Source organism: Chamaea fasciata, unplaced genomic scaffold (genome assembly GCF_029207755.1).
Source record: "Chamaea fasciata isolate MVZ Bird 193981 ecotype frontalis unplaced genomic scaffold, bChaFas1.0.hap1 SCAF_9, whole genome shotgun sequence".
Taxonomy (NCBI): domain Eukaryota; kingdom Metazoa; phylum Chordata; class Aves; order Passeriformes; family Sylviidae; genus Chamaea; species Chamaea fasciata.
In genome coordinates this window covers 20,293,316-20,300,623 of record NW_027094094.1, presented here as the reverse complement: position 1 = coordinate 20,300,623, position 7,308 = coordinate 20,293,316, and the positions used below count along the sequence as shown (strand labels likewise).

General features: G+C 41.9%; 1 protein-coding gene across 1 annotated transcript in view; it reads left to right on the top strand.

Annotated features, from left to right (window-relative positions):
- The first annotated feature begins 4,867 nt into the window (after nt 1-4,867).
- Nucleotides 4,868-7,308, top strand: part of USP54 (ubiquitin specific peptidase 54) — a 92,618-nt gene continuing 90,177 nt past the window's right edge. Inside the window, exon 1 of the mRNA XM_066191413.1 lies at nt 4,868-4,984. The gene's annotated coding sequence lies outside the window, so the exon portion shown is untranslated. The remainder of the gene's footprint in view (nt 4,985-7,308) is intronic.

Below are 7,308 nucleotides of genomic sequence, written 5' to 3'. Positions count from 1 at the left end.
CCTGCAGGTAGCTAAAGGGTTGGGAATGTACCCAAAGCACTCTCTGGTTCACAATATACAAGGGCTTTGTCAACACACTCCATTAACCCAAACCCTAAATGGGGATAGAAGTTGCAATGTCCTGGGAATTAGTACTGCATCACTGCAAATTATTAATAATACTGCTATAATTCATACTTGTAAGCTGTTTCCTCAGTTTTGGTACATTTGCTTAATAAGGCACATAGCTCTTCTTTTGCCAGTGCACTTGCAATCTCAAATCCTGTCAAGCAGGATTTATGTGCTTTTGTTTCTAGTACAAAATGAGAAATACAACACTACATGTTGTAGAACAATTCAGACAACTATTGTCTTGTTGTTTATACAGCCTAAATTACATGCTAGCTTAGTCATTATGCAAAGTAATGTTACAAGTGAGAGAAAAATCAGTAAACCAAATTCTGTCTCAAAAACAATTACTTTGAGTAAGGCTTTCAGCTACTGTTAATCAGGGCAGAAGTTTCTCCATAATGAACAAATATTTAAAAGGAAGTAAGAAACAGCTCCTGTTCTTTGTTTTCCTTGGGCTGTGATGTAGACTCAGGGGAATCCTATGTCAGAGGATTGTTTATATTGGGAATTAGAGGATTTTATTAGATTTAATTACAGTGGATTTTCTCCCACACAGTAGAAGCTACAGAATGGAAAGTCAGTCATCTGCTTTTAAGCAGGATCATCATAGTTAGAGATAAAAAAAGAACAAATTATTGAGCTCATCGTCTTGAAAAGGCTACAGTTCCTTTATATAGGATATAGTGGATATTAAGCTTATACTCCATGGAACAGCAGCTAAAATTCCATTTAATAGAGAGGGGCTGACCCTTGAAAAGCAGATTGCAGAGAATTTTGTGACATTTAGATCTTTCATTCAAAACAAAATGCTCTCACATTTTTAGTTATTTACGCTGTCATTTCTAGGAATATTATTTCACAGTTTCCAAGCTTTTAGATGTTTCTCTCATGAAGACAAATTCTATGATAAAGAATCCAAGCCGTGCTAAAAATGCATTTTAAAAGAGTGCCCACATTTTAATGTAAAAGAAAAGCATTTAAAAAATCTCAGCAATAACATCCGGAAATATGGTCTCAGATGTTTTAAAACTTTGCCTGAAGCGATAGCTGATGGCATAAATATTCGGCAGGTTGTAGCACAGTTAGCATGCTTCTCTGTGTTGTGCAGAAAACCTTCCATTTGACTGCACTGTATTCCCCAATCAAAGGGAACAGTTTGACAGATCACTGACAGGTCATTTAGAGGAGATGGCTTTGTCATCAGACTTAGCTCTCTGAAATGAAATCTGGAAGAGTTGGAGGCTCTTAAGAGAATATGTGCTTTGCCTTCTTGCCTTTTTTTTTTTTTAAATCATACCGTGAATATATAAAATGTATTCACTTTTCTTATTATGGCAGGCACCAGAGAGCCTAGAGCCTGAATATGGTATTTCTGTTATGGAGCAGAGGTCTGCACGTGGCCATCCCTCCATGGGAAGCACAGCTTTTGGCACAAGGCTTGAACATTCACTGCACTGAGGTTTTTTTCCCTTACTAGCTTGTCTGCAAATATGTATTCTCTTCCACAGAAGACTGCTACAGGTGTGATCATCTGGAAAACGTCCTACTTCCAAAGGACTGCCCCTTGGCACAACAATCTGCTGTTAACACTGCTCTGGCAATTTACAGGGGCCACTGCTGCCCACTAGCAGCACGCGAGAGTCTCTCTTGAGTCAATATTAGAAGTTTTCAAGCCATCCTGCTGTCTCACAGCACATTAAGGCATTTTTATGCAATCTCATCTATGGCCAAATTGCAGGTTATGAACTAATTTAGACAAGCTGCCTATTCTGTCTTGCAGATGTGCCTCACCAGGGCTACAGAAAACCAAGAAGAACCTGCAGGCAAACACAGAGACAAGATTGCACACATTTCGTGGAACTCTACAAGTTTTGTGAATTGAGAGTATGTGGAATTTGAAACATTATTAATTATATTAATATATCTACTAGTAAAAGTCTCTTCAGCTAATGTAATTAATCAGCAGCTCCTTTATGTTCTTGCTCTCTATATCTTTAACACAGTAAGTGTTATCTCTCTGACAATCATCTTCTGCTTGCAGTACAACTTACATGAAGCTTTAAGGAGTGCAAGTACTTGCTCAGATACATTTTGTGTTAATTAACACGTGCATTAAAGGGAAGAGAACTGCATAAACAACCCTGTAGCAGTGCTATTAAAATGCAACCTAAACTTCAGTCAGCTTAAGAAACAAATTCTCAAATATAAACTCTGATTTTCAATTATACTTTTTAGAAACATTATTTACATCAAAACTTTTAATGCATATTGTCCAACTATTTTTAAGAAAACCTGCAGGGTTCTTTTTTGTGTGTTTATTTTGATCTTTTGATTAACAATAAAAGAAACAAAATGTTCTGTGCGAAGAGTTTTAATTTTAAAAGTCTGTTTTTCACTTAAACAAAACATCATCTGAAATACTTTCAGAGAGAACTGATACAAATAAATTTGCAGACAAGGAACCACTAGCCTATAAAAAAATTGGAACAGAAGTAGATAGGTACAGCTCAAGCCAGAATGACAACAAACATTTGCCTTTCAAAAATCCAGACTGAAGAAAAAAATGCATAAGATGAGATTAATATATGGTTATAAGTTCTTCAGGTGCCAAATCAAAATAATTATTCTTCCTAGTTCTTACAACAAGGTTTACTGGGAACAAATATTTTCTGGAAACTCAGACAGACACAGTGCAATTGTACTACAGAAGGCCGGCAAGTTCTCAACTCTTCCCAGGCTCAGACATCATTGTTTTACTCCAGGTTCCTGCATTTGCAGCAAGGGAGAAGAAAAGCATACAAGGAGGACACAAAGAGCAGTGAAAAAGCTGGTCACTAAGCAATGCTACAGTCGTGCTCCAAAACATCCTTCTGCACAAAAGGGTAAATAAGGACTCTGTGGACTTCTCGTTCTTACTGGGAGAAGTTCCTGCTTTAAGCAACAACCCCATCATTCATTGTTCACTGCAGGGAAAACAAAGTGGTCCCTGGAAGGAGGGACAAACAAATGAGAAACTTTCTGCTGGCCTGCCTAAGGACACCCTATGGGCCTTGTGGCACCGGACCTCCCCTGCTCACAGATGCTGTACAAATTCAATTACACTGAGGAGTGCTTCAGTCAAACCCCACAGTGCCTGGCTCAGACATGCAATTAGTTCCATATTCTATTACAAAAACAGCCATACTTTCATGGGCCTGAAGCTAGCACATATCCAGGGCTTCATTATATCTACTCTCTCTAAATGTTTCTCTTAATTAGCTGTGGTCCCTAAGAGAGGCTGGAGGCCTTCCTCATTTGCTCTTTTTTCCACTATGGTTGGTTTGATTCCCAAAGCAAGAGACTGAAAGGGGATGGGTAAAAAAAATATTCTTCCAAATGCACAAACTTTTTCTATTTTTAGTGGTGTTAGAAATGCCATACTAACAGCAGCAGCATGAACGCTACTGCAGATGCATATTCACAGACTCTATGCTTTGTTTGCTCTAGGCAGAACAAACAACAGTCCCAGTCCCTCAGGCACACTCTGTGCATCTGGTACTCCACTAACAGGATACCTGAATTATCAGAAGCTGGAAATCCTGGCATGCATCTTTTAGATACAGAACACTGTGCATCAACTCACTTCGCTTATGAAAAAATGGGCTCAACAATTAAGTGAAAAGAACTTCCAGTACACTTACAGAGATGGTGGCACTTCTCTAAGAATTGTTACAAAAGCTGCATCTCTCAAATGCTGAGAACACTGGAAATAAAAGAGCAGAAAAAAAAATGTATGAGCCCTCATGTCTTCATGTTTCAGTCTGAGTAATTATTATCGTTGTTTATCCAGGTATCACTGAGACACCAACTGGTCATGGAAATGGTGGTCACCACAGTTATCCTCAGATTCTCTCTATATGCATGATCCTGAATTCATAGGGAAGCACCCATTTATTTCAGTGGGCTAGAAAAGTGTTTCTTGAAAAGTGTCATCAAGAATACTATTACACCAGAGTTAGTATCACCATCAGTCTGCACTGGTGACAGGAAAATCACAGACTGCAACGTACAGCTGATGCTGTGCAGGTCATGCGAGTTTTGTAGTGGTTTTACATATTGACCAGCATTCAGAAAGCCACACCACAAATTCCTACAAGACCTTACTCAATTTTCCCTCATCCTGAGACGGTCTAAATTCACACCTGGAGTGTGCATGGTGTTGAACACACCATGTCTCGGCTCTAACCTGTCAGCTCCCTCAGCCCACATGAACTCCAAGCCAACTTTAGCCAGACACGAGGGTGCGCGTTTCCCCCGGCCGCGTTTGGCAGCCGGCACGGCCGGGCTGCGGAGCCGCGGGCAATCGCACGGCGCTGTGCCGGCGCCGCTCCGCGTCCCGCCCGCCCCGCTCCCCTCAGCCCTCTCGCCACAGGAGGCGCCCGCCGCCGGCGCAGCCCGCGGCTCTCGCGGGAAGATGGCGGCTCTCGCGAGAGGCGGGCGGCGCGGCTGCCCGTAGCTATGGCAGCGGGGAACGAGCGCGCCCGGCGGGACCCGCGCGCGGGGACGGGCAGGGGCTGAACGCGCTCCCGGAGTCCGGGGATCCCTCTCCTCCCGTCCTGTCCCCTCGGGAGCAACCGCGGCCAGACCCGGCTGTTCGCTGCCTGCTTGGCCGCGTGCCCGGAGCCTGGCCGGTGGCGACCCCCGCTCTGCGCTGTGGCGCAGCCCCCGCCCGCCTCGGCCGGGCCGCAGCGGGGTCCGTGCGGGGCTCGGCCGGGCCCGCATCCCGGCCCGACCTCGGCGGGACTGTCAGCGAAGGGCCCCGCTGCTCCGCACGCCCGCAGAAGAGGAAAGGAGTGGCAGGTACGAGGAGAAGAGAATGCTAGAGGCTAAAAAGGTATTTTATTAGCGGGGGTCTTTGAAATAATAAGGGATGTTGCATTACCTTGGTTAATAACCCAGGCGCGATCGGCTATCGTCAAAAGTTAAACTTGCATGGGAGCTGCTGCTAGTTAGAAGAACCTCCTGAGTATTTAATTTACTTTGTTAGTCTAAGGTAGGCAAAACCATGTGCTTCCCCCCCCTCCCCCCCCCCCCCCACTTTTAAAGGAAAGCAGAAGCTCTTTGCTTTTCCAGAGTCGGATTTCGCTTGAACCCTTTCTTTCAGTACAAGGATTATGAGTAGACATTCATGAGGATTACAGCCGGAAATAGAAAACCATAACAATATACACCCTCTGCTTCCAAAGAGTTGCAGGCACAATGGCTTTCTGGTCTAACAGCTACGTGAACTTCTTGTGGGTATTGTAATGGCTGATAGTGTGTTTTAAAACAATTCAAAAAGCTTTTCAGATTTCAGGACAAACTCTGAGTGTTTTATTCATGGAAAAAAGATGCATGTGGAAAGGGAGGGAAAATAGTTGTGTATTTCTCATGCAGCTTGAAAGATGTATGTACTGGAAAAAAAATTTCTCTAAGCTTGTGCTACTTTTCAGACTTGAAAAAGAATTTACTGCTGAAAGATTTTGTGCTGCAATATACTTGACACTGAGTAGCAGTCTTGGAAAACAATAGCAACATAGATATTCTTGTGTTTGCTTCAGGAGGGAAGGAAAGTGCTGCTGTGCTGAGAACTCAACTGGTAAGGTAGCACATGACTTGAATTTGACAGCTTTTAAAAATCATTAGAAAAAAGTATAATGGGCTGAAAAATATTTGTTAGCCTGTTGAAATCTGTTCTCATTTAGGACGTGATAGCAATAATAACAGTTTAATTAGATAGGGTATACTCTGTAAGTTCTGTTCCATCACCTAATCAAAACTATATTTAATCAAGCATGCTGCATATCATTCAGACTGGATTGAGTAGGAGCTCTAGTATGTTGCTTGTTTGTTTCCTCTTCACCTGATACTGTCACCTATGAAGTCTTTTGTCACAATATTCTTGGGGTGTGGTGAGGAGTAAGGGTGTGCCTGATTTGTCCAGTGCAGGTAAACTTAGTTATCCTAGAGAATTTAGAAATTTTGGAGGGTTTTTTTTATGCTAGTGACAGCTGTAAAACATTTCAGTTCATTTGTTTCAGGCATTGCAGGTAAGAAATATGCCAGTTATTCTCTCAATTCTGGGTTAAGTGTCTATTTTGAGACCATAGTCACAAGTTTCTTAAATAAAGATAAAGGGAATTTAAATCCTTCTCTATCTAGTCTCAGGGATGTTATTAGGGATTAAGCCTTCTTAGGCGAGTTTTCATGGAGAGTACATAGAAGAGAAAGTGTGTTTATTTCCCAGCTTGTGGAGCTTCAAAAAGTTTGTTACCGTGAGAGGCTCATTGAGTTTGAGGACTTTATAAACATACCTATGTAAAGAACAGTTGTGTTCAGAATCACTTTTGGTCCAACTGTGCAAAGTGCAACAGATGATATATATATATAAAAAACAAACAACCCCTGAGGTAAGAGGATGAAAGAATAATAAAAAGTCACAGCTATTGTTTGGTTTTGTTTTGTTTTGTTTTAAATCTGCTTACCTGTTGGTTCTGTTGCTTCAGAACCAACAAAACAATTAACATACCTGTTGATACCTGTAGAACTTACTGGTCTTTTCATTTTTTCTCACACAGCCTTCTGGATACCTTATACATCCTTCAGTTTCCTGACATATGTTCCACACACATTTATTCAAACAGTTTATTTTAATTTTTTCTCTGAAATACTTCTTGTTTGCTTTTTAATTTCTTTATTTTCTGTCAATAGTGGCTGCAGGCACAATTCCAAAGCCATCTTATATTATGTCACTGAAGGTCATTCCCTACAAAAGATATGTAGAGCTTGATGGGAGAGAGGGACAGAATGAAATTTTATTACCGTCTGTCAAAGAATTTTGATTAGCTTGCTTGGATCTCTCTGTTGGTTCTGTTAACTGCAAGTCAGGTAAGAGGGAATCCCCAGTCCTTAGGATTTTGCCTTCTTCCCTTCATCTGTAGGCAGCCCCATTCCCTAGGCTTGTGCTCTGTGTGTGAGGCTGCTGGGAGGAACCGTGTCCTGCTGTAGTCTGGACATTTTCTAAGGCAAGTGATACAGTGTAGTAGGTCTCTTATTGTGTCTCTTGGCATGCAAGTTTAGTGTTCAGTTCCTTTCTTCTCTTTTCTGTTATGTCATTGATGCATGGGGTTTCTTGTTCTGGGACTGGGGAAGGTTGGGTTTATGTGCATCTCAGCAGCC